The 27,448-nt window shown below is 48.8% G+C and overlaps 1 long non-coding RNA gene across 1 annotated transcript; it reads left to right on the top strand.

Moving 5' to 3' along the window:
* Positions 1–14,783: 14,783 nt before the first annotated feature.
* LOC124669505 lies at positions 14,784–15,451 on the top strand. Its single transcript, XR_006992210.1, has 2 exons — positions 14,784–14,877; positions 15,041–15,451. It is a non-coding gene; the product is annotated as an uncharacterized LOC124669505 (long non-coding RNA).
* Positions 15,452–27,448: the final 11,997 nt, after the last annotated feature.

The following is a 27,448-nucleotide window of genomic DNA, read 5'->3' on the forward strand; positions in this document are numbered from 1 at the left end:
TGATATGTATGGCTGCATCCACGGTATCTGTATTACCATGACCAGGTCTTGCTCTTCTTCTTCTTCCTCTTGCTTCTCCTTGGTAGCCCCCGAGGGTTTCTTCTCCTTCTTTTTTGATTTTGTCGACTCAGTGGATCTCTCTCGTTATCTCTTCCCAAAATACACCCGGTGGGACCGCAAGGCACCGCGACCCGATGTTTGCCGAACGTCGGCTTCGTCGTTGCTCAATCTACTAATATGATTTACTTCGCATCCATCGAACAACTTCTCGAGCTCATTATACACCTCCTTGTATGCCATCATGCTATCTTTGACTGCGTCACATTGGTTCATAACTTGCCGAGCTACCAACTCGTGAATCGCCAAAGATTTTTAATCGAGTTGCTCCGCAGTGCTTTCGCCATCTTCATCCCGTGTATGAGAGCCTCATATTCTGCTTCATTGTTAGATGCGTTAGGGAACGTCATCCGAAGGATGTACTTCAACTTGTCGCCTTCGGGTGATATGAGTACTACTCTCGCGCCAGCCCCTTCTAGTCTCTTGGACCCATCAAAGTTCATAGTCCAGGTTCTCGATAAATCCGGGGGTCCTCGTATTTTGCAACTCCATCCACTCGCGATGAAGTCCGGTAGTATTTGCGACTTTATTGCTTTTCTTTTTCGTACGTGATGTCCCGAGGGGAAAGTTCTATTCCCCAAAGGGAGACACGACCCGTAGCTTCCGGGTTGTTCAAGTATATTTGACAAAGGAGCTTCATTGACCACTATGATCGGGTGTGCCGAAAAATAGTGGCGCAATTTTCGTGATGTCGTGAACACTCCATATGCTAGCTTTTGGTACTGAGGGTACCTTTGTTTTGAGGGCGACAAGACTTCGCTCACGAAGTATACTGGTCGCTGCACTCCATGGATTTTCCCTTCTTCTTCTCTTTCGACAACTAACACCGTGCTAACCACTTGGGGTGTGGCTGCAATATACAGCAGGAGAGGTTCCTTTTCCTTTGGAGCCACCAGGATTGGTGGTGTCGAGATTTTTCGCTTCATATCCTCGAAAGCTCTATCGGCTTCTTCGTTCCACCGGAATTTATCTCCTTGTTTTATCGCCGCATAAAATGGTAACGCTTTTTCTCCTAACCCGGCGACGAATCTGCTCAAAGCCGCGACTCGCCCGGCTAGTCGCTCGTATTTCTTTCAACTTCGTTGGCTTCCTCATTGTTACTATGGCTTGTATTTTGTCGGGATTTGCTTCAATCCCTCTTGCTGAAACTAGAAACCCCGTAAGTTCTCCCGCTCGGGACGCCAAAAGAAAACTTCGTCGGGTTCAGCTTGAGGCAGAATTTGTCGAGGTTGTCAAAAGTTTCTTTGAGATCCTCGATCAGCGTTGTCCCCTTTTTTGATGTTATGACGACATCATCGATGTATACTTGCACGTTTTTCCCGATCCGTGTTGCTAAACACTTCGCATCATCCTCTGATATGTTGCTCCCGCATTTTTTAGACCGAAGGGCATTGTCTTGTAGCAGAACACGCCGTAAGGTGTAATAAACGCTGTTTTGGCTTCATCATCTTCTTTTAATCTGATCTGGTTATAACCAGAGTATGCATCCAAAAAGGAAAGACGTTCACAACCTGCCGTGGAGTCGATAATTTGATCGATCCTTGGGAGGGGAAAGTGATCCTTAGGGCAATGTTTGTTGAGACACGTGAAGTCGACGCACATGCGAAGGACTCGTCGTGTTTTTCTTCGGCACCATCACCGGGTTAGCTACCCATGTGGCTTCGTAGATATCTCTCCGATAAAACCAGCTTCCTCTAGTCGATTTATTTCGAAAGCATGGCTTTGCGGTTTGGTTCCGAAAAACGCCGCAAAGGTTGTCCGATCGGTTTCGCTCGTTGGATCCAAATTTAGGTGGTGCTCGGCAAGTTCCCCGGGTACTCCCGGCATGTCAGCTGGACACCATGCGAAGATTTTCCAGTTCTCACGGAGGAACTCGACGAGCGCGCTTTCCTATGCGATATCCATGTTGTTTGCAATGGATGTCGTCTTTTTGGATCCGTCGGGTGAATCTCGCACCTCCTTAGAATTTTTCTCTCGTGTTGAAAGTTGATTCTTTGTTTGGCCTTCCAACGTCCGGCAGTACGTCGTAATCAGTCATGCTTTTCGACGCCAGGTATTCAGCTTGCATCCCGAAGGTTTCTGATAACCGATGGAAATCCTTGTCGCACTTATCAGCTAAGGCGAAACTCCCTTTGACCGTGATTGGTCCCTTGGGTCCAGGCAATCTCCATAACAGGTATGTATAGTGTGGTACTGCCATAAATCTAGCATATGCTGGTCGTCCCAACAAAGCGTGGTATTGCGATGGAAAATCCACGACTTCAAACTCCAGTTTCTCGATTATATAATTTTCTCGGGTTCCAAACTGAACGTCGAGGTTGATCTTTCCCAATGGGTAACTTGGTTTTTCTGGTGTGATGCCGTGGAACCTTGTGTCCGTTGGCTTCAGGTTTGCTAAGGATATGTTCATCTTCCTCAATGTATCCGCATACATAAGGTTTAAGCTGCTGCCACCATCTATGAATACTCGAGAAACATCAAAGCCCGCAATAATCGCCGGCGAATAAGTGCTGACCGCCCCGGTCGAGGAACTTGCTCGCGGGTGGTCCGCTATTGTGAAGCCGATATCTTGTCCCGACCAATTAAGGTACTCAACTCGTTGGTGGAGGCATTTTCTCTCGCCATAAACACTTGTCGTGAGATTACTTTTTGAGCTCTATTGGACGGCCTTCCCTTCCGAATCATCGACACTCGCTCCGTTGGAGTTAGGATCAACATAGGGTGGTGGTGCAGAGTGCTGCCGCTATTCCGAGCTGGTGTCGATTGTCCTCCGTAATCGCGGGAGGTGGCGGTAGATGAACTTCGCTCCTAGGCTCCCGAGGGTTTCTCCGTGCTGCTCGAGCGTGAGCATTTTCTGCACATCCGAACATTGCTTGGAAATTTCGACAGTCTTTCTCGCAGTGCCCTGATCGTCTTTTCCCGTTGCTCGTCGAGGAAGAAGTGCATTTGGCACGGTCCGTTCAAGCATTTCTTCGGGGGACACGAAAGGTCTTGGAAACCTTGGCCCACTATTTTGTCTATTGCGGGAGTCGTCTCTATTGTCGCTTCTCTCGTTCATTACTTCTCCGATAATCATCTCTATTATTTCCTCCTGCGCCGGCTCGGAATCCAGCCGAAATTTGCCCCGGAGCGTCGTAGTTCCGATCATCGCCGAGGAAATCGTCGCCTCGATTGATAATTTCGACCACGGTCCTCCTCTCGGCGACCCGTGTCGTTTATTGTGGACGGCGTCTTCTCCGTCCGCCCATCTATTTGCTATTTCCATCAACGCGGATACTCGTTTTTGGATTGGTCCTTCCCAAATCCTCGACAAAATCTCCACGCCTAATTCCTCGCGACAAACGCATCTATTGCTCTCTCGTCGGATATATTTTCTCGCCGAGTTTTTTATGATATTCCACCTTTGGATATATTTTCTCATTGACTCATCCGGCTTTTGTCGACATGCCCTCAGCTCTTCTAACGACGCGGGTTTTTTGCACGTGGACCCGAAGTTCTTGACGAATACGTCCTCGAAACTTTCCCACTGTCGATGGATCCCGGCGGAAGTTTTTTGATCCAAGATCGTGCGGCTCCACTTAAGTGCACCTGAATACTTTGCATGGCTGTTGCTCTAGTTCCTCCGGCTAGCTTCACCGTCTCGAGGTAATCAATCAGCCGGTCCTCCGGATCTTGCAGGCCGTCGAACTTTTTGAAGTGATCGGGTAACTTGAATCCCGAGGGGACTCGAGTTTTTCGGACTCTTCTCGTGAAGCACGGTAGACCGCACATATCCTCGTCATTAAGCTCCGGGACCGCCGATGATCTCTTCTGCTTTGCCTCGCTCTATCGACCCTTGCTTGTGCTCCTGTATCTCTTGCTCCACTTGGTCCTTCCGGAGCTGCCGCCGTTGCTGCCGCAGGTCGTGGACTATTTTGCATTGCCGCTCCTTCGGGAGGCGTTGCTACGAATGCTGTCCCCATAGCTCCAACCCCTGCTAACGCCATATTATATAATGTTTCCCTTGGATCTCCTCGGGGTGGCCTGGATGCGAGGATGTAAGCTTGTGTCGCCATATACCCAGCTTCTGGTGTCTTAGGGATAATATTTCCTCTTGTATCTATCGACATAAAAGACATGTCGAGGTTTTGAACCAAGTACTCTCTTTCTCGCTTCGGGTATGTGTTGTAACCTTGATCTTCCTCTCGTTCCGAGCCTCCCCGTGGCTATCACCCGAAACTCTAGATTGTCCACTTAGATCTGCCCTTCTCCTCGCCGGATGCGAAGCTGCCTCTTTTCTCCTCGTTCAACTCAGCCGTCTCGTTTTTCTATTTCTCGGGCAGTTCGTGCGAGCCTATATTGATAAGCTTGCGCTTCTTGAGCTGTAGCTGTTGTCGTCATTGGTTCTCGAACCATCTAGGGCTTTTGCCGCTCTATCCCAGTGCCGTCTGTGGAAGTTGAACTCGACGCGCGGTGTGGGCCCGACATATTTAGTGCCCATACCTCTCCTTAGATCCGAGGGATCGACAAAAGGATTTCCCAACTCGTCGAAAGCCTCCGATGTTTCCTCTTGATTTTCGATAGCATAAATCCGATGATATTTTGTACTCGGATCTATGTTGGGTTTGGTGACATCATTGTTGAGATTGATGAAGACCTTGCCCATCGTGAGAGATTTGTCGATGAAGTCGTAATCGTCGACATCGCTTGAGCCATCGCTTATATATGAGTCCGCAGATGACTCAAACGATGCGTTGTCGAAGATCTTGGCGAGTTTCTCTCTTGCTCGATGCCGACGTAACGTGTTGCCGAAGTTTCTTCTTCGACTCGGTTGACGATGCATAGCTTGAAAAATCGGAATCGACCGCCGACGATCCCGACGAAATCGGAATTTCGACACGATACGATCCTTCCTTCTCGACGCGAAAGTGGAACCTTCCGAACGTCATCTCCAAGGGCTCCGCCAGATACGCATATGCATCCAAACGGGAGGGTGGGTGAGGAACAAAATCAACAAGACCAGCAGCGATCCGTTTACCTTGATCCATAGTGTTGCTTCCAGTTGATGATGTCGAAGATCTTGAACGTGCCATCGAGATCGGATCCTTACGCCTCTAATTCCTACGTACGGCGCCAATTGACAAGGGATTAACTTATCAATGCCTATGGATTGTAGGCTAGGGTTTAGTTAGAAGTAGAGGGCAAGTAGGTCTCGAAGGTTTCAGCCGAAAAGTACTCGACGAATATGAAAACTAGGGTTTGCAGATAATGATTCGATGATCTCCTCGTTCCCTCGACTCCCCCTTTATATAAGAGGTGGAGCCGAGGGTTTCGTTTTGTACAAGTTACGCAGTCCGGGACGGTTTCTAACTCATCCCGCCAGATTACAAATAACACTTCCTATTACAACTCTATCTTTTCCTTAAATACATCTTGGGCTTCCGAATCTTCTTATTCTTCGGGTAGTGGGCCTTCAATAAACCCCGGGTACTATATTTAGCAGGCCCATTTGGGATGCCTATGTCATACGTCGCGCCAGGAATGTTGGGGCGTGATCGCTTTCCTGCCGTCGCTAGCAGTTTGATACGCTCGCGCTCCGCCTTCTTGGAGTTCAGCGGAGGCGGCTTCGTGTGACGTGGGCACTACCCTTCGGCTAACCGACATTGTCCTATCCTGTATTGACTAATTGGAGGCCCATGAAGACACCCGAAGGCGAGATGGGCCACCTGGACGGCGCACCAGAGGAATCCTTGGCGAGCAAGACAAGGAAGCACCCGAACAAGGAAAGATTAGATGTAAAAGTACTGTAAACCTAGTCGTACTCGGTTAGGACTCTTGAGACCTGGCCTCCTATATAAAGGCCAGGAGAGGGGCTGCCGAGGGACACGAACAATCTTAGCAATCTTAGCCAGCAAAAGCTTAGAGCTAGGTCACCCTAGCGATAGCCATCTCGACGAGATCTCAGCCGAACTATTCGGCACCCCATTGTAACCCATTGTCATCATAATCAAGAACAGACAGGCAGGACGTAAGGGTTTTACCTCATCGAGGGCCCCGAACCTGGGTAAATTGCTCTCCCCGCTTGTCTGTGAACCGATGTCTCGTGTCAGCTTACAGGATTCCATCAACCCTAAGCCCCTATCGGAGGGCATTGGCGAGGAGCACCCTCGACATCGTGACCTTGGACTTCTTGGCAGAGGCCTCGCCGCTAGCTCCGGCTTCGGAGCCGGAAGCTTTGGCGCGGGGACGTTTTGAAGGTCGAGGGGCAGCCTTTCGAGGTGCTTGCTCCTCTTCCTCCTCGGCGTCTTCTGGATCCTCCTCCGCCGCATCGCCGCTGACGGGGACTCGAAGTATATGCGCAGATCTTCCTCCGCCAAAGTGTCGAGCTGAGAGGAGGATTCGAGAGTAAGTTAGAACACTTAAAAAAAATGAGAAGTTGAAGAATAGCGAAGGAACAAGTGCTTACCGGAGGACATTGGTCGTGCGTGTTGATGTCCTTAATCAGTTCCGGGACCGGTTGGCCCCGGCCTATCTTCACAAGTGTCTTGATTCTCCTCTTGAGAGAATCAACAGGGAGATCGTGGCGCGTCACTCGGAGAGGGTCGTCCGCCCCGGTGTACGCCGTAGAGGCTGGATCCTCCGAGAAAACCAGCTAAGGGTCAGCTGGGCTCCGGTCAGCCCGTCATGGACTAACCGAGAGATTCTCCGCGCAGCCTTCTCCAGTATCGGAGTTTGGGCGAGCGTGGGGATGAAGCTCCAGCTAGCAAGTTCTTCCGGAGGCTTATTGTTGAACTTGGGCAGTCCTTAGTGGACGTCCGGAACTGAGATGTTCTTCTCATAGAACCATCCGACGTTCCAGTACCGGACGGATTCGTGGGAGTCATGAGGTGGATACATGCGGCCAGATCGGAGCATAAAGGTCATGCTCCCGCAGTTCACCATGGCCTTGTCTTTCGTTTCTTTCTTCACCCGGAAGAAAAACTGCCATAATCGGACATCTGGTCGGATCCCGAGATGCCCTTCGCAGAGAGTTGCGAAGTTGGAGAGAAGGAGATATGAGTTTGGGCAGATGTTGTGGGGCTGAAGACCGTATGTGTTGAGGATAGAGAGGAAGAATTCCGAACAGGGGAGCGATAGACCGCGCTCGACCGAAGCTTTGGTCATGACCCTTTCGTCCGCATCAGGCTTGGGGACATCGGAGTCACGCATGAAACTCCAATGGGAGGAGATCATACCCTCGTTCTGGAGCTCCCTAAGCTCCGCATCGGTAGTTTCACAGGGCCACCACTGACCCCTCTCGCCTTCACGGATCCGGGCCTTGGAGGCCTTCTTGGTTTCTGCCTCCTGTACCTTGGCTGCCATCCTGGCTTGCCCCTCGAGTTCTTCTTGGAATTCTTTGGGTGTAGGGATCCGGCCTAGTGCAGTGATGGAAGAGGCGGAGAACGGTTGAGCTAGCCGGATGTCGGAAACAAATGGTGGCAAGAATGCAATGGGATCCGGACAGATTGGATCTAATGTGCTGGGTTCCGGGCTATTCGGAGAACTACCAGTACAGTTTGGTGAACCATGTGACATGCTTCCGGCTGCACCCATGCAAAGCTAAATTGAGTAACCAGATCTACGCTAAGTCTTTCTTCTACGAGGCCGGCGCACGTACCGTTAATGGCGCGGTGGACCGATGGAGCTCCGGTGAGGTGAAGATCGCCGGACTTGGAGCAAACCTCGTTGCTTGACCACGAATCGGCGGCGGGAAAGATTTCCCGATCAACCGTGATGATCTTGGCGTGAGGGGAGGCTTGGAGTGGCGGCGCGCGAAGCTTCCCGCGGAGCAACTCGCCGGAGTCGAGATCTGACTGGCGGCGCGGCGCGAGGAAGAAGACGAAGTTGGTGAGGAGGTGAAAGAATGAAAAAGTTACCGCGCGTGGAGATTCGTGTTTCGGATCCGATGGTGGAAACTGAACGGTTACGCAGTTGGATGCGTGACACGTGTCTTAGGTTAAAAGCGGTGAAACGACGTGGAGGTAACTTGACTGCGTGCTCCCGAAATTTCCGGCTATAGATTCGTATCTCCGAAAATTTAGCGCGGGAAAAGAGGAAGTTGTGCGCGGGAAAAGTGGAACATCTACTACATTGCCGTTATTGTAGGAAAGAAGATTTCCGAGAAGATGACATCGGAAACGAGTAAAGTTTTGAAGCTCTTCAAGATTCTCTTCGGAACTGAGCTGATTGAAGTCGGAGGAATGATGAATCTCGGAGAACTTCGGGGGCTACTGTTGTGGGTATACTTTATGGGTATATCAATGGCATGGTCTAGATCCGGCAAGCCCGGGTGGCCCATAGATGGTGATGTGGCATGTGGCCCATCGGGTGGCCCAGTTGCTGTAGATCCTGAAGGATGAACTCCAGTCCAGGAACAGGAAGCCGGATCCCAACTAACCTACGAAGGAGTCCGGATCCGTGGAGGCCCATGAAGTATCCGGATCCAGCACTTCCCTGAAGGAAGGAGGATCCTTGACGTACACGGCAAGATATTGTACCGTAGTTAGGCAACTTATATTCCGGCTAGGACTCTCCATGTAAACCCTAGATCCGTGCGCCTTTATAAGCCGGATCCCGGAAGCCCTAGAGGCACGACCACAACTCATTGTAACAACGCGAAAGCGCCTAGATAATTCCAGACAAGCAGCAGTAGGCCTTGCCATCGTGCAGGTGTTCCGAAGCTGGGTAAATCGCGTACCACCGTCCCGTGTGCACTCCGCCCTATGGCCCCTACTTCTTCTCCCCCTCGTGAGGATCCCTCCTCCGAGGTACCGTCGAATAGGCAACGACAACGCCCCTGCTTGCAATAGACACCGCCGGTTGTCTAGGAACCGCCGTCCATCGACACGGCCGCTGCCCCCTCGACCGGCAGCCGCTGTTTCGCCTGGAACAGAGCTCGCCGCCACCGCGGCACAACCGCCCCTCCCGCAAGGTGTTCGTCCGATTGCCGCGATGGACAGCGATGATGAGATGATGATGCAATTGTTCATGGAGGAGCAGAACGCTCAGGCTGTTCGGCGGCAACAACAACAGCTGATTCTCACGAGCATGCTGCGCGCTCGCCAGCCTTTCTTCGTCGTGCCTCGACGCGGCGGCTCAAAGCCAGGCAAGAGGAGGAACATCAACCGGCATCGTCAAGCCGATGCAATGTTGCTTGACGCCGACTTCTTCAACGACGACGCGACTCATTCGCCGAAGGAATTTCGGGGCGGTTTAGGATGAACAAGGAGCTGTTCTTGAAGATTGTCCACGACGTCAGGGAGTACGACAAGTACTTCATGGCCAAGCAAGATTGCACAGGTTCGTGGGGCTTCACCTCAATTCAGAAGTGCACTGCTGCAATGTGCTGTCTTGCATACGGAGCTCCTCCAGATACAGCCAATGACTACCTACGGATGACAGAGTCGACATGTACAGAGACTCTCTACAGGTTTTGCCGAGCCATCATAGCGGTGTTTGCTAAAGACTTTGAGATCACCAAGAGAAGACGATACAGCTCGGATCCTGTAAAAAAATGCAGCAAGATAATTTTCTGGGATGCTCGAAAGCATTGACTGTATGCATTGGGGTTGGAAGAATTGCCCTTTTGCCTGGCAGGGGATCTACAAGGGGCATACTGGTGAGTGCAGTGTCATTCTTGAGGCGGTGGCAGACCATGAGCTTTGGATTTGGCATGCATTTTTTGGCATGGCAGGAACAAACAATGATATCAACGTATTGCAGCGCTCTCCGGTGTTTGCCAGGCTAGCTGAGGGACAAGCTCCTGCAGTGAACTTTGAGGTAAACGGCCACGCATACAACAAGGGGTACTATCTAGCTGATGGTATCTACCCGACGTATGCTACATTTGTGAAGACAATTCCCTCTCCGGCAAACAAGATGGAAGCTTATTTTGCAACATGTCAGGAAGCAGTACACCAGGATGTTGAGCGTGCTTTTGGGGTGCTTCAGCAGCATTTCGCCATTGTCAAGTACCCTGCTCTCACTTGGTCTGAGTCTCAGATGTGGGAGGTGATGAACGCTTGTGTGATCATGCACAACATGATCATTAAGAGCGAGCGCGACACACCTGTGCAGGATGATCAACCATTTGATTATCAAGGGCCACTCTCTGAGGTAGAGCATGTACCCAAGAATTTGCCGCTTTTCTTCATATGCACAATGAAATTCGAGATGCAGATATCCATGCACAACTGAAGGCGGATCTAGCTGCGCATTTGTGGGCGAGGAGAGGAACCGCCAACAATGCATGATTTTATTTCTATTTGTTTGGTTGTATAAATAATTTAAGTATTGTTTGGTTGTATGAATAATTTAAGTACTATTTGTTTGATTGATTGTATGAATAATTTAAGTACTATTTGTTTGATTGCATGAATAATTTAATTCTATTTGTGTGATTGTATGAATAAAAAAGTGATTGACATATTGTTTCAAAATATTGTAAAAAGAAAAAAATATTGAGACTGCCGTTTGGGAGGCGCCGATGTGAAAATAACATCCCAATGAAGGATGCACTGCAAGTATCCTCCATCCAACTCTATTTAGAGGCCGCCGATGGAGATGCTCTTATACATGGAGTGTCTATGGGCCGAGAAACATAGTTGGCTAAATCAACAAAACAAGATAGTGTGGCCACGTGGGCGACACATGAGAAACCATGGTACACCTCAACAAAAACAATTGGTAAGTTGGCCCGAGGGTGTGAGAGGCAACGGTCTAAACTTGGGACAAGTACAGTGAGCCAAAAAATAGTTTGGAGCTTATCCAAACAACAAGTGTATGGTGAAGTGAGTAAACAAGACATTTGTCCTTTAGATAGAGTAAATATATAAGAATTTTGACCACTCGGTGCTTGTAAATTATTTAGATGAATTACCCACCAATTAGTGTCAATGTATCTATAAACAGTATTAATGCTGTTACAATCCCTGGCTTGTGAGCGTTTTGACGGTGCGCACATCGCGTGTGGGCCATCTGGCTATCGCTGACAGGTGGGCTCACGATCAGTCTTTCTCCCCTCACGCGTTTGCCCTTCCTGTCTCTCCTCCCTCGCTCGCACGCCGCAGATTCTAACAAAAAAAACCCAGCGGCGCTAGGGGCCTAGGGTTAGCGCAGCCACGTCACCGGGCTCCGCCGAAGTCGCCTGCCTCCTCGCCGCTGGCTTCAGCCTTCTCCATCCTCAGCTGATGCCGCCCGCGTCCTCTCTTGCCCCGTCCTCCGCTGATGCCGCCCGCCTCTTCTCCGGCTCCGTCCTCTGTTGATGCCGCTCGCATCCTCTCCGGCTCCGTCCTCCGCTGATGCCGCCGACCTCCTCTCCGGCTCTGTCCTTCTCTGACTATTCTCCCTCGCTGTGTAGATGCTGGGGATGGTGTGCCGTGAGATCAGGAGAGGGCACCCCGGCCACGTCGACGATCTCGCCCTCAAGCTGGCCAGCGACGTCATCGGGCAGGCGGACTTCAGCCTCGAATTCTCCCTCTCAGCGCCATCGTGCAGTTATGATTCATGTGTTCTTTTCGTCTTCCCCATGCCGTTTTCATGGTTGCTGGTCCCTGCTGGTCGGGATATGCCCTTTCCTTTAATTCTGGTTGATTGCGTTGGTTTCTGGGTATGAATTTTCTCTTTCAATTCGGTTAATTACGTGAGTTTAATTTTGGGTCTTCTGGCTACTCTCATACAGAATTGTCCTCGTGGATGCAGGTCTACCAATTCCTCTTTACTTCCAATAATTTGTTATGGGTGTCCAATTTCTATAGAAAATGAAGATTTAGTGGAGCAGATTTGCAATGGCACTTTGAATTAGATAAGATGGTTGCTGTCTTCGGGGGACTATGACGGATTCCTCTTGACAATCATGTGGTCCACAGGGCCATCAACACAATACTATGCATTACAACAAAGCGGAGTGGAGGGGTTTTGTCCACCATGGCAGCTCGGCTGGTTCCTGCTCGTGGAACTGATGTGGTTTTTCGGTGCCTTTGTTGTGCTCTAGGCCGTTGTCAGCTTCGATGCGGCCGACGCGGCACCCGTGGTCGTGGTTGGCTCCATCAAGTGCTTGGATTGCTCCCCTGACGACGCCAATGCTGAGGATGCCTTCAAATGTACGTGCAATTGCTCCTTTACATCTAGGTGTAGCCATGTAAACTTTGGTCTTCTCACAAAACAACAATTTTGTCTAATTTGATACATGATTTTCTTAAAGGTAGTTTAATTAGTTCAAAAAACTCACTAGGAATTTTAATTCTCAAATCATTTAAACTATAACTACATATCCTATAAGATCTAGATGTAGAGAAGTATTTATGCCCATAATAAAATAGTGTGGTTGGTAATTTATAAGACTCACCATAGAAACATGTAGGTAGAAAACACAACATCTATGATTGCGTCAGCATGCATAGCCGCATCAAGGAGTGGGGGCCATGGGAGGATGAATTAGCATGAACCAACACAACTGTTTCAGAAAAAGAGTACTGCCAATTCCTGCACTTCAGTTTCAGCCATCTAAATTCTGTAGGCACCAGAAACCGGAATGCAAGAAGAGACATGAAATTTGATGGCTTGCGTCGAGGGGAGACCATTGCTGCACTACAGGTACTCTCATTGGATTCTTATGTCGAATTGTTGCTGTCATGTTGGCCTAGAAACCTTATTGATTATAGTTCTGCCTGTCTTCTGCATTAAATGTTTGCTAATTTCATCTATGCGGATGTACTGAGCTTTGAGTTATTGGGTTTGATCTCCTTATTATCTTCTTGGAGTTTTTTTTAGCTTTTGTCCATATGAAATAAAATGCTTTAGTCTTGCGTCAGCCATCTACTTGCTTAAATTAGAAAAAATAGGAGTTCATTCTAAATGCTAAGAAAATGCATGTTATGCTATCAAGGATTCCGTCTTCTACAATTGCGTAATTTTAGATTCCGTCGTCTACAGAAAATCTTTACAATAGTCTGATAGAAAAGACTGACACAATTTGTTTTCACATGAGCATGGTGTAATGAACCAACCAAACCATTGGTACTTGCATAGAAAGTTATCTCATGTTCCACACGCTTAAACTCTCTTCACCTTGGTGACCTTCCGGCTGAGTAGTCAATCAACAACTCTTTAATTCCATTGATTAATTAAACCACAAAGTTCAGATCTATCTCTTCCTTTGGCATTCACAGCCTGTACAACGACTGCAAAATCACTCTCAAAATTAACTAGGCCATGACACTAGAAGCAGCAAGGTCGACGGCTTATTTCAGAGCACAAAGTTCAGCTTTAAGAGCACGAAGTTCAGCTTTCAGAGCACTCACAGTGAGATCAAGATATAGATATTGTCATCTCTTCTCGGCCTTTTCTTTCTTTCTCATATTAATTCCTCCAAATGGTCACTAGATATTGTCTTTTTTATTTATTTATGTTCTTTGATGAAATAAGATGCTAAAATATTTGTCCTGAACTTCATATGTGGAAATAAAGCACTTGGCCCATAGCAAGGTGTAATGTTGTTTGGACCACCGTTAATTTGTTACTGTTCTCACCAAAATGTCATGTTTTGTAGTTTCTTTGGAGGAGTCCTGTTTTAATTTGATACTGATGCACTTCTTAATATGACCAGAATGTCATGTTATGTAGCTTCTTTAGAGGAGTCCTGTTTTTTTTTTCATTCCCCTTAGATATTGATGCAATTTTTATTTGTGATTGTTAAACAACTGAAAATTCTTGACTTATTGTCCATTTGTTCTCTTACAGTTGCAAATAACTTAAAAAGAGAGTTGCCTTCAACCTTTTGCAGGCTCACAAATATGGCAGATTATATTCATTCATGTTTTTGTGAGAATTTTTTTCAGTCATGTTTGATTAGCAAATTTCTTGCTTCAGTGGCATGTCATGAAGAACTAGATAATGTACTCTTATAATTGATTGATTGTTATTGCTATATTATATATGTGTCTTCTAAATTACATAGAGGTGAAAGAGAGAATGCATAATGATTGATGCTCCTTTCCTTTGTATCGATATTTCCTATATGTACTGTCATCTTTCACTGCGGGTATGCTATTCTGAGTGCCATTAGGAGTAACAAAGATTATTATAGTATTAGAGCAGTCAGGAGGATTGTGACACTTACGCTCATTCAAAGTTTAAGTGTGGTAAAAAAATGTTGTAACTGATGGCTTAGGAGGTAGCTTTCCAGCCCGCTGTTTGACTTCTTGATATATAACATAAGCTGGCATTTCTTTTTGTAGTCCTAGATGTACGACATGCATAGTATCAGTCATAGTGACAGTGCGAAATAGATTTGATTACAGTTGTTTGCAAACAAGATCCAGTTTAGAGCTGTTTTCAAGTTGGTCTTGAGTAGCTGAACAAAAGCCAACATCAAAGAAAGGTTATAGCAGTGATTCTTCTCAAATTTCTTCTATTTTTCGGTAGGATATTTCACATCAACATGGATAATAACAACAGTTGTTCATCTAACTTTCTCGAATAAATTTATGCTTGGAGCAGGTAGGAGGCGATGCATCTGAAGTCGTGTGTGTACATCGTGTCTTGGTGTGATGGAGGAGGCGTTGTGCTCTGCAGATTTTGTTTCAGGTTGGTTGTACCTCCTCTAATACATCTAGGCGTTGGTTATACCTCCTCTAATAAATAGATCTGCTCTCATCTTTCTTTAAGGCTGTGGTTTTCAGTATGCATACTGCCACTTGAGAAGAACTGCTTCCGAGTGTAGTCAGAAGATTAGGATTGAAAGTAAATCTTATGGCGTTTGGTTGTATGGGACTGGTATGTCGAGATTGATTAGTGTCCGTCAACTCTCATCACGATCGATACACAGGCAAGCAGTCTGTTGTCATCTCTTTTCTGCAGTAGAAATACATCCACGGTCTGTTTGATGATTGTTTACTTGCATCAGGTGCTGGGTCTGCCACTATATCATTTTGGTGGCTTTTCTTTGAAGATCAATCAGGTGAACTAGGAGCCCCTCCGGATTTCGTAAAAGGGTTACCCTTCGTAAAATGGCTGGTGACAGAACATGCAGCGTATTACTTACCTCTATATGATTGTAACAAATGATTTGATATACCATCTGGGATGGGAGCTCCCTTTCTTCGCCTTGGAATCACTAAACGGGACGATGTGTGCCGCCGTGCCAGCCTTCTTAGTTGTAATCAAAGAAGATAATTATTTCTCACAAAGCACAAAGTGTATAAGGTTTCACTACCAATGGTGTTGTTCCATGGTCTACAGCTCTGCAATGTGAATGATGGGTATCATATTTATATTTTACACATTGGCGAGTCCCTTTTCTGTATAAGCCAAATTACATGATGCTAATCGTTCTAGAGTCTACTATTTTTACAATGTTATTATGTCAGTTATGAACTAAAACCTGGTCCTTCAAAACTTAAAAAAGGTTTAGATGTTGAATACAATATGCTAAATCGCTTGTTCTATGTAGTATTTGCAAGCTATTGCTGGTTGCTTTTTTGCTGGTGTATTCTGTCATGTTCTCCTTTTTTTCAAATGAGATGCCAAATAGCTCATATTTGCATGGTTAATTCTTCAGTGGTCGTGGTAATGGTTTTACATTACAAAAGATGGTCAGGTAGTCAGAAAGTTCGCTACACGTTTGATGATTTGTTTTAATAATAATAACACAGAGACTTCCTTCAAACTTTTTGCTGACATTTAATTTGCAAGACTTACAACTTGTTTGTAATTTTCAGGACTACTACAGTTCAGTAGTACACAGCCATTCTTATTGCTGGATGTTCATTGTCTCCATGCCTTCTATGGAAAGAAATTCCCACCAGCAACATAAATCTCATGCAATCATAATTTATTTCTATTGTTTTTCATTGCATGTTTATAAAGAATTAATAGCCAAATCAAATTATGTACCAAAAATAATCCATATTCCTCTAAAAGGAGAAAACATCATCTATTTGTTTTGCAATTGAAAGAATACCACTAAATGGACATAGTTTTTTGCAAATAATTGAACTCAAAGCTCAATAATAGCATCCCCAAATTACGGTGTTGTACCAACGCATGGGCACCTTACTATCTTGCTAAAATGTTTACTCATCTTTTCTTAAAAGACCATGAGAATGTAATTTCTTAACCTCTATGTAATTAAATATGATTGTAAGTTCAAAATAACATGTTTGCTGAATGCTATGTGGTTAGCAATAGGTGTGGCCATCTTTGGCCGTGATGGATGCGAGAGACGTGAGGTACATTCACCAAGTCATCTCTTGAGAACAATGGGCTCTAGGCACTAGAGCATAGATTAGGTTTACTCTTTCTTTACCAATGAGGATGAGGCTGTTACCATAGCTGACTTGAAGAAGGCAAAGTCACCTTTATATAGTGCAATCAAATATTTTTCCATACATAAAGCCATGCATGTAGCAACCAAAATGCCACATCCATACTACTCTCAGCCCCAACTGTCACGCACGTAACATGTATGGACGGTGCGTCCACATACTGAAACGACCGGCCTGCATAGGTCTTGGAGCCCAAACATATTACACCACCCACCATTTTGCAATTACATGCCCCTTTAAATTGCACTACTAATAAGTGTTACAGGCAGATGCAACCGCTGATAAATGTGTCACCATACCCGTGTCATGCGGCAACGCCCGGTAGGCGGCGCGGCGAAGCGCGCATATCAATCTAGTATGAGTTAAGTGTCGACTCCATAGGGTAGGCGCGAGTACTGAATCGATATATTAGCCGAGTGACTCTTAGGGCGTGTTTGGTAGACCGGGGGAGCTCAGATTTTCCCTCCCCAATCCACCTTTTGTTAAGAGAAGTTGTTTGTTAGGTCAGCTCGGACCAACTCCCCACTGCTCAGCTCATACGAAAAACAGGCGAGAGCCCTGCCCGAGAGCGAAGCTCAATGGAGCTTCGCTACTCTTCCGGGACGAGCACATCCCGCAAAACACTGTTCGGCTGGTCCCGTGAGACCCCCAGACCCCCACCCGAAGCCTCATTTCCCCCGTACTCCTCCTCCTCTCATGTCTTCTCTCTCTCTGCGTCTCCTCTTCCGGCCCTCCTCCGACCCTCCTCCTCCTCCTCCCCTGAGCAGCTCCCAGGTCGCCACTCCTCCCATGTCGGCCCTCCTCCGACCCTCCCGCTCTCCCGCTAGCCGACGTCCTCTGCAGCACGCCACCGCCTCTGAAAAGTGCCGCCCAAGCTCCCGTCGTCCCCTGTGGTCCGCCGCCTCCAGCCACGGCCGCCAGCCGCCTCCGGCCTCGGCCGCAAGCCACCTCCAACCACGGCGACCAACCGTCCATGGAGCCATGGCCGCCAGCCTCATCCGCCAACCGCCGCCAACCTCGGCCATCAGCCACGGCTCCATGGATGCAGACTCGGGCAAGAATGGATGCAGGGACCCGATTGATTTTTCTTTTTTTGTGCAAGGACATTTCTGCAAAATCTGGACCAAAGAATATCTCAACACATACAAACCAGCCAAACAATATCTCAACTCAGCTGGTATGAGGAGAGATGAGCTGCCAAACACACGCCAGAATCTCAGCTCATCGTAGCTAAGCTGAGCATGTGTGAGGGGAGAGAGGGATTCTCTGTTAACCCGGGCTACCAAACACACCCTGAATGTTCGACTTTCATATGTCATCTCCTGGGTGCTCGTCAGCGCCCTCGCGGCGCAGCCTGCACGCGTTAGTGTGTTCCAACGGCGGCGACACCGGATCCTACTCCCACATGACGTCAACTACCGGTGCCCTCTTCTATCAATCCCTATACTTCTTGCTACGGGAGAGCTGGAGTCTGCCGACGGCCGCCAGCCGTCGGGGAAGTCCGTCGGCACAGGCTGTGCCGACAGTGACCGTCGGTGTAGCATCGTTTGCATAGTTCTGGTCGGAGATTGCGCCTCCACCGTTGGCACAAGCCGTTACCGTCGGCACACGGTACACTGACGGCTGGCTGGTGGCCGTCGGTCGTACCACCGTCGGCACAACACCGGTAGGGTCCACCACACCGTAACATCGACGGTAGGCAAACGTCTGAATGTGCCGACGGTACCACCGTCGGCACAGTTTCTTCCTTTTTTCCCCAGAAACGGCGCCAACATGGCAAGATTCAAACTAGAAAACTGGCGTGAACCCGGGGCTGGCTGTGCCGACGGTTTCACCGTTGGCACGGACCCTGCCATTTGGCACAACTATGGGTCTGTACCGACGGTGATACCATCGGCACAGCCACTGCCCATTTTTGTTGTTTTCTGCATTTTGGTTTAATTAACACAGAAATTGCACGCGCTGGATGAGGTGGCTCTGGCTCTGTTTCCACGCGCACTCTAGTCATCATAAACCGAGTGAAGGTATGCAAGATAGGGGAGAGATATGTCAGGTTCAAACAATGGGACTTATGATGTTTTGCAACCATAGAGAATGAAACTTACTGCCATCTGGTTGCTCGAGCATCGGAAGTAGTTATCTTTCACAAGGTCATGCTCCTGAACCTTCTCGACATACTCCTCATAAGCTGCTGCATAGGCCTCCTCGAGATGAGCCTACAATTTCAGAAATAATACATCTCGTCAACATAGCCATTCAGGAACAAAAGTCAAAATAGAGGATAAAAATATGGATGACTTACATCTACATCTGCCCGAGAACGGTATGTAGTCCGCGAGGAGGTACCGTAGCTGCCGGAGGGGAGGGTAGCCTTGATCTGCGTGAAGTTCCTCTCAGGCTTGAAACCCCCAGCAAGGCAGGCAGGACGGCCATGCGGCTGGCCGCCCCCGCCACCATCATCGCCACCTCATCGATCGGCTCGCTCATAGGTTCCTCCACCTCTGGATGGAGCTTGGTGAACTCCCCACAGTATTTTTCTTTGTTCTCTTTGGCCTTGCCGAAGTACTTGGCATGCACGGGCCGAGGCTCGTCTGAATCGGGCGTCACCAGCTTCATTTGCTCCCACGCTTCCATCTCCCCAACATCCCTCCCGAGCTTCTTCTCCTGAATCACAAAACAAATGTTATGCATATCATCAAAAAACAAATAAATGCAGCTTGTTCCATTTTTATATGTACCAGACGCTGCCAATAGCGATCGATGTTGCTGCTCTCCGCACTGTGTGTTCCCTCATGCCCGCGGTTTGCCTTGTTCCAGTCGCTCGCGGCCTTGAAATCGGGGTTTTCGCCAACCCAATTCTTGACCAACTCGTTGAAGGCGGCTCTCTTATTATTATCAGCCCAATGTGGTACAACCTGCAAAATCAATACTCATTTGAAGAACAAACAATATTATTGCAAATTAGCCGCAACACAGAATCTCATTGACAATTACTTACCGACATGTAATCCTCTATCTTCATAGGCGGGGCAAGTCCCTGCACAATCTCAGGCTTTGTGTACCTTACGCCCTGCTCGGCATAGAAGTGGCCGATGCACGTAATCCTCTGGTTGTACCACTGCTGCCGTGTCAACTTCCGACACATGGCACGCAGGACCACGTTTGCCTGCTCCTTATGCTCAGTCACCATCCTATAATTCCGTTGCAATCAAGCATAATAAAAAGTGCGAGAGGCATGAGTTATCACAGTGGGGTTATCAACTATGAACGAAACCCAAAAAGTACGCATTACGTACCCAAAACTTCTTGATCATGGCGTCGGCCGCGGACGCAAAGCCCAGGTAAGGTGCTATCTCATAGTCTTCCCAACTGTAGGTTAACTTGGACTCGCCGCCAGGGACCGGAGTGTACATGCCAGGCCAATACTTCCTAATAGCAGCTCCAATCATGCTCCCTAGCACGCGGACCTTCTTCCACGTATATGTAAAATTGTTGCACAATTATCAAACATTAGAACATGCTAAGTGTCATGACTAAAATGAAATTACTTTAGTACTTACTCTATCTTTCCTGGGACAAGGAGCCATTTCTATTCATCCGTAGCAGGTTCCTTACTCTCGCCGGGGACCTGCGCTTCCCCACGAATCCGTAACTTCTTCGGAACCATCTCTGTCTCCGCCTCCTCGTCCCTAGGCTCCTCCACCTCTGTCTCCTCCTCCTCCCTAGTCTCCTCATCCTCTTCCCTAGACCGGGAAGCCACTGAGCCAGAAGTAGAGGGAATGTCAGCCAGAAAGAGCTGTGCATCCCCCCTCGTCCTTCAGCTCGTCCTCCCCCTCGTCCTCCCCGTCCCCCTTCCGCCTCTTCGTAACGCCGGTTGGGAACAATGGGTCTTCCACTCCTGGAAGCACCCCCCGGCTTCCGCTGATGCATCTGATCAAGCAAGGAGCTCGGTGATGCCTTCCGTTGGCTCATATTGGGCAATTACATGCATCTGATCAAGCCTCACTTGAAGACCTTGCCGGCCAAGTCACCGCGCTCAAGGGTAAACCCCGTTTGTTTATCTCTTTTGTTTGAGCTCATCGGCTTCTTTTACCAAACTTTTGCCATTTCGGGCTGCAGCTGAGAAGGAACAGCTGGTCCTTGAGCACCGCAACGCACTAGAGGCCTAGCGGAGCAATGCCGCTGAACTGAAGGGCCAGCTGGTCCAGGCTGGGCTACAGCATGAGCGGGCGCTGAAGGAGGCCATAGCTGCCGGCGATGCCAAGGTGGAGGAGGCCCGGAAGGAGTTTGCCGATGCCACCGCGCAGCTGCCGAAGGAGCTGGAGGAGGAGAGCAAACTGCTGCAGCAGGAACAGGACCGGAGCGCTGCGCTCATGGCGGATCAGGCCGCGTTTGACCTGATGGTCATTGATACCGATGCCCAAGCGCTCAGTAAATGCCTCTCTTTTTACGCTTGCTAACCTGCATTTTCCAACGGTACTTGATACTGTTTTCTGTCTTTCCTTTCAGAGTTCTTTCCGGAATCTCAGCCGCATGCGCATAAGAAGGTCACGGAGCTGCGGGCTGAGAACCCCACACGCGCCCCGGAAGCTCCTTGGAACGCATACGACCATCTCGTTGCGCTTCACGCCCGGCTCTCACATATGAAGATCGTCGACCGGCATCTTGGCGATGTGCCGGAAGTTTCCCTTCAAGTCTTCAAACTTTTGTGGCCCAAGGAGCCTGTGCCGGACAACTTGACTCTCCTTGCCAAGCGGCTCAGGGACGCCGACAAAAGGTTCGTCGAGTGGAAACGCTCCTCTGCCCGTGCCGGAGCTGATGCAGCACTTCGTGTTGCCTGCTCCTGGTACGAAGAGCTGGACCTGGATGCCTTGCACAGCTTGCGCGGGAACGCGCCTACCGATACGGACCCGGTGAAAACCTCCAAGCGTCGTGACCGTGCCTATCAGGTTGCGCAGTTTTCCTCTACCAGCACCTTCATCCCTCCTCCCGCTGACATCGAAGATGAATTTTCTGATGATGAGGAGGGTGAAGAGGCCGACGAGGACGAGGCTGATGCTGAGCTGGAGGTCCTTGACGAAGAAGTTGCTGCCCCTCCAGAACAAGCCTCGGATAACTCATCCCCTCTATATCACACCCCTTGATCCTGTCTTAACGAAAACAATGTGGTAAATTTTCCCCGGTATGCCGGGTGGGAGATGTAGCACAATACTGCTAAGTCCTTTTGGTTGTGCTACTTTAACTTAACCGGTAGGCCAGTAGACTTATATGTTAAACCGGTAACTTATGTGACTTAGATCTTGCTGATCTGTTTCGATTTGCTTTGATCTTCTTCCGTGAAGATTCCGAATTTGTTTCCGCATCCAATCTGATGCACACTTGGTTCTTTTGCTTTGGCTCTGCCTACCTCTTTTGGGTGTTTGGCGTATGAGACTGAAAGTTCTTTTGCCAAGCAAGCACTTTCTTGAACTTAGAAATAATTTTAAATGTTTCACAAAAAACCGGTATAACCTGGGTTAGTTAAAATTTTCTTCGGATTGTCTGTTTTCAGTTTCTCTCTGCGTCTTTCGCGTGCTTAGACCCTTCCGGTTTATCTTGCTTGCCATGAAGCCGGGTTTCGGACAGCAGCAAAGTCGAAGACTCCTTTAGGTTTAGCACGTTACTAAACCGGAAAAGAAATCGTCCAACAACCAAACCGGTATAGAGAAAAAATAAACAAATTGCATGCAATTCCGGTAGAGGCAGTCCCCGAGATTAATTCGAGGTGCCGACATCTTTATTCATAGTAAATAAGGTACAAAAAGGAACGCATTACATCACATCTTCAGGAATAGAAAGTACGTAGCAACGCTATGTTCCACTGACGCTTGGTTTCTTCTCCAGACCTGTCCTTCTTTCCTTCCTTCCATTCATGTGCGTCAATTAAGTAATAGGCATGATTGTGCAGAGCCTTGCTCACAATGAAAGGTCCTTCCCATGGAGATGAGAGTTTGTGCCGCCCTTCAATGCGCTGCACTAGGCGTAGCACCAGGTCTTCTTCCCGGAACACTCTCGGGTTAACCTTCCGGCTATGATAGCGTCTGAGGTTTTGCTGGTATATGGTCGATCTTGCCAAAGCCAGCTCTCTTTGTTCCTCGAGTAAGTCCACATCGTTTTCTCGGGCCCCTTTTACCTCTTCTTCGGTATAGAGTTGAACCTGTGGTGAGTCATGGATAATGTCTGTTGGTATGACCGCTTCTGCTCCATATACCATGAAGAATGGTGTGTATCCGGTAGACCAGTTTGGCGTGGTTCTTATGCTCCACAGCACTGATGGTAGTTCATCGAGCAACATCCTGGCGTTTTTTCAAGCGGTTCGATAAGCCTCGGTTTGATACCGGAAAGCACGAGTGTGTTGATTCTTTCCACTTGGCCATTGCCTTGTGGGTGTGCCACCGAGCACAAATCTAACCGGATATTGTTGTCCTCACAGAACCACTTAAACTCTCCTTGAGCAAAGTTCGTTCCGTTGTCAGTTATGATACTGTGCGGGTATCCATACCGCAAAATCACATCTTTCAAGAACTTCACCGCAGTGTGCCCATCGCACTTTGCAATTGGCTTAACTTCCAGCCACTTGGTAAACTTGTCCACCATCACAAGGATGTGGGTCATATTTCCTCTTGCCGTTTTGAATGGGCCTACCATGTCCAGGCACCACACAGCGAATGGCCAAATTATCGGTATTGTCTTTAAACCGGATGCCGGGGTATGATTTTGCTTGGTGTACCTCTGGCACCCGTTGCATTTCCGGACCAAATCCTCAGCATCCTCCAAGGCAGTGGGCTAGTAAAACCCATGCCGGAACACTTTTGCTACCAACGCTATGGATGAAGCATGGTGCCCTCATTCCCCTTGGTGAATCTCTAAGAGCATCACCTTTCCTTCCTCCGGTTCCACACATCTCTGGAGGACACCGGTAACACTTCACTTGTACATTTCCCCATTGATAATGGTATAGGCTTTGGATCTTCTCTGAATCCTCCTCGACTCTACCTAATCTGCCGGTAGGCCACCGTTGGTCAGGAATTCCTTAATAGGTTTTACCCAAGTTGGTTTTTCCCGAACCAGAAAAACTGGCACATCAACTTCCATGTAGTCTACCATCATGGTTTCCTCCGGTTTAGATCCCGAAGTCCCCGGGTCGGCTGAAGCACTCCCCAGGTTTCCTTCGTCGATGTCCATCGGCACAATGTGTGACTTCGGTACAAAAATTGACTCGGATTCCGGACTCGGTTTGATTGATGGTACCCTCAGGTGAGCCAAGGCTATTCCGGGAGGAATTTCTTGCCTGGGCGAGCCCAGCTTGGAGAACGCGTTTGCAGCTTCATTTTCTGCTCGCGGCACATGGTGGAATTCACACCCTTCGAAGAATCCGACAATCTTTTGCACATGGAACCGTTATGCGGCCATGTTGGCATCTTTTGCATCCCAATATCCGGAACACTGCTGCACCACTAGATCCGAATCACCATAGCAAATGATCCGGTGTACACCGATTTCCTTTGCAACTTTGAGCCCATGAACTAGAGCTTCGTATGCAGCGAGATTGTTCGATGCCCTGAAGTGTATCTGCAGAACATACCGCAGGTGATCTCCCTTTGGTGAGGTGAGAACCACACCGGCACCTAGACCCTCCTCGAGTTTGGATCCATCAAAGTGCATCTTCCAGTACTCTATTTTATGCTCCGGCAGCTTGTACTGCATCTCCGCCCAATCGACCAGGAAATCTGCCAAAGCTTGTGATTTTATGGCATCCCTCCTCTCGTACACCGTTATGTAAGGTGACAGCTGAATCGCCCATTTGGAGATCATGCCGCTAGCATCTTTGTTACAGATGATATCCGAAATGGGTACCTCGCTCACCACTTTCATCGAGTGCTCTTCAAAATAGTGCTTGAGCTTTGTAGCGGCCATAAACACGCCGTACGTCATTTTCTGGGAGTGCGGGTAGTTTTGTTTTGAGAGGGAGAGCACCTCGCTCAGGTAGTATACCGGCCTCTGCACGGTTTTCCTTCCACTTATCTTACTACTACAACCGCAACGCTCACGACCCGGTTTGTTGCAGCTACGTAAAGCAACATGGGTTCCCTTTCCAAAGGTGAAGCCAATACCGGTGTTGTGGCTAGCATCTTCTTAAGCTCTTTGAACGCTGCGTCTGCCTGAGGGGTCTAGACGAAAGTGTCGGATTTTTTCATTAAGGCATAGAGAGGCAAAGCCTTTTCTCCCAACCGGCTTATGAACCGGCTTAGCGATGCCAAGCTTCCGGTAAACTTCTGCACGTCTTTAAGATCTTGCGGTACCGTCATTTTTTCGATGGCCCGAATTTTTACCGGATTCACTTCGATACCGCGACTTGATACTAGGAAACTGAGTAGCTTCCCAGCGGGAACGCCGAAGGTGCATTTTGCCGAATTAAGTTTCATCCGGAACCGTCGCAAGTTGTCAAACGTTTGCCGCAGGTCATCGATTAAGGTATCTTTTACCTTCGTTTTTATCACAACATCGTCCACATAGGCTTGCACATTTTTACATATTTGATCATGAAGGAATTTTTGCATACAGCGCTGGTACGTTGCACCAGCGTTGCGCAAACCAAAAGGCATGGTGACATAGCAATAAGCCCCGTGCGGGGTAATGAACGCAGTCTTTATTTGATCTTCCTTTTTCAAGGGAATTTAGTGAAAACCGGAATAAGCATCCAGAAAAGACAACAATTCACAACCGGCAGTGGAATCGATCACTTGATCAATCCGAGGTAGCGGGAATAGATCCTTAGGACATGCCTTGTTCAGGTTAGTGTAGTCGATGCACACGCGCCACACCTTTGGAGCTTTGGGGTCTTCCTCTTTTTTCTTCTCGACCAGCACCGGATTGGCTAGCCACTCAGTGTGCAGTACCTCCACGATGAAACCGGAAACCAGCAACTTTGTTACCTCTTCTCCAATGATTTTTCTCCTGTCTTCAGCGAACCGGCGCAGAGGTTGTCTCACCGGCTTCGCGTCCTTCCGGACGTTCAGAGAGTGCTCAGCCAAGTCCCTCGGCACACCCACCAAGTCATCAGTAGACTAGGCGAACATGTTCCGATTCTCACGGAGTAAGTTGACGAGCGCGCTTTCCTATACCTCACTCAGGCCGGCACCGATACGAACGGTGCGCTCTGGGTAAGCCGGGTCCAGCACGATGTCCTTTGTTTCCTTGGTTGGCTTGAAATCCGGTTTGCCCAGGATGCCACTCATTGCCGCTAAGTTGAGCTGGGAGGATTGAGCCAGCGCAACTGCGGTTTGCATTCTTCTTTTTTCTTCCGCTATCACCAGCGACTCTGCCAGATTTGATCCGGCGGACGAGGTTTCGAGCGACACCTTGTAGTTTCCAACCACAGTTAAGGGTCCCTTTGGTGCCGGCATCTTCATCTTGAGATACGCGGTATGAGTGGAGGCCATGAATTTTGCCAGCGCCGGTCTCCCAAGCAACGCATGGTAGGGGCTGTTCAGGTCAACTACCTCGAACAAGATGTTTTCAACGTGACAATTGTCACGCCCTCCGAACAGCACATCCACCCGGACCTTGCCCATCGGCGAACAGGACAGTCCCTGGAAAGTGGTGTGTGTTGGCTCCAAAGATGTTGGGTGTTATGCCAAGCGTTTGCATGGTGTGCCAGTACATGATGTTTATGTTGCTCCCATTGTCCACCAGCACCTTGCTGAACCGGACTCGCGACGATGATCCATGCATGATTGGGTCCACCACCAAGGCATATCCGCCCGGATTAGGCATCACCTTTGGATGATCTTTGAACGACCAAGTCAGTTCCTGATCTGACAACAGCATGTACTTTGGTACCGCCGGTATCACCGCGTTCACTTCCATGGAACGGCGATGCACACTTTGCTGGTCTATCGGCTCTGTTACGAATACAACGCAGCACATGTCCGGGTCATGGTAGACATTCCGGCCCCAAGGCGCCGATGGTGGGGCTTGGTTAATACCTTGTGCCACCTGATGAACTTCTTGCGGCTGCTGCTGCCGGTTTGGCTGAGCGTGCACCGGTTGCGCATTTGCTCCAGTGATCGGTGGTGGTGATGGTAATCTCTCGAAACCTTGGTCCCGGGCATCTTTCATCATGCCTCTCTCCATCAACCTCCTGGTCGAGGAGTAATGTTTTGTCAAATGGTTAGCTAGTCTTGCCGGATTCGGCGTGTGCCAGCGGCACGGCTGGTCCATTGCGTACTCCATAGTGTACTTTTCCTGATCTTGCCACGGTTTCTTCTCAACCCACTGCTTTTTTGGACCCGCCCTTGGCTGCGATCCGGTTTTCTGTCTTTGGCTTCCGCCAGCGACGGAATTGTCCTGCACTGCGGCCACTTGTTGCATTCCGTACCTACGATCCGGAAAGTCTTCCCTTCTTTTGTTGTGGTGGTTGTTTCGGTATTGATCTTGGCGCGGTTGGTTCCTTTGCACCGGCTCAGATTGAACCGCCGGCTGCATCGGATCTCCCAACGCGTAACTACCCGCCACCCGAATCATTTCAGCTAAAGTGGTTGGCATGTTTCTCTGCAGCTTTTGCCACAGCGGTGAGCCTCTCCGGCAGCCGTTGCAGAACCAAGCAATATCTTGTGCTTCTAGCACTCCTTCGCAGGAGTTCCTTGTGGAGTTCCACCGGGTTAAGTAATCCCGGTCTGTTTTGTTATCGCGCTGCTGGCACAAGGCGAGCTGCTGCGGTCTATTTGGCCTGCGGTACGTGCTACTGAAGTTGCTCACGAAGGCTTCCTCGAAATCAAGCCTGCCATTATGCTTCCCTTTGGCAAATTGTTAAGCCAAATACTTGCCGGTCCTACCAGGAAGGACAATATGATTCTCACGGCCCAGTGCCGGTTTCCTCCGCCTGTTGCGGTTCTTCCGCCACCAGCGACGTACACTTCGGTCACATAGTCCCCAAGCCAATCTTC

The sequence above is a fragment of the Lolium rigidum genome, chromosome 7 (assembly GCF_022539505.1).
Source record: "Lolium rigidum isolate FL_2022 chromosome 7, APGP_CSIRO_Lrig_0.1, whole genome shotgun sequence".
Taxonomy (NCBI): domain Eukaryota; kingdom Viridiplantae; phylum Streptophyta; class Magnoliopsida; order Poales; family Poaceae; genus Lolium; species Lolium rigidum.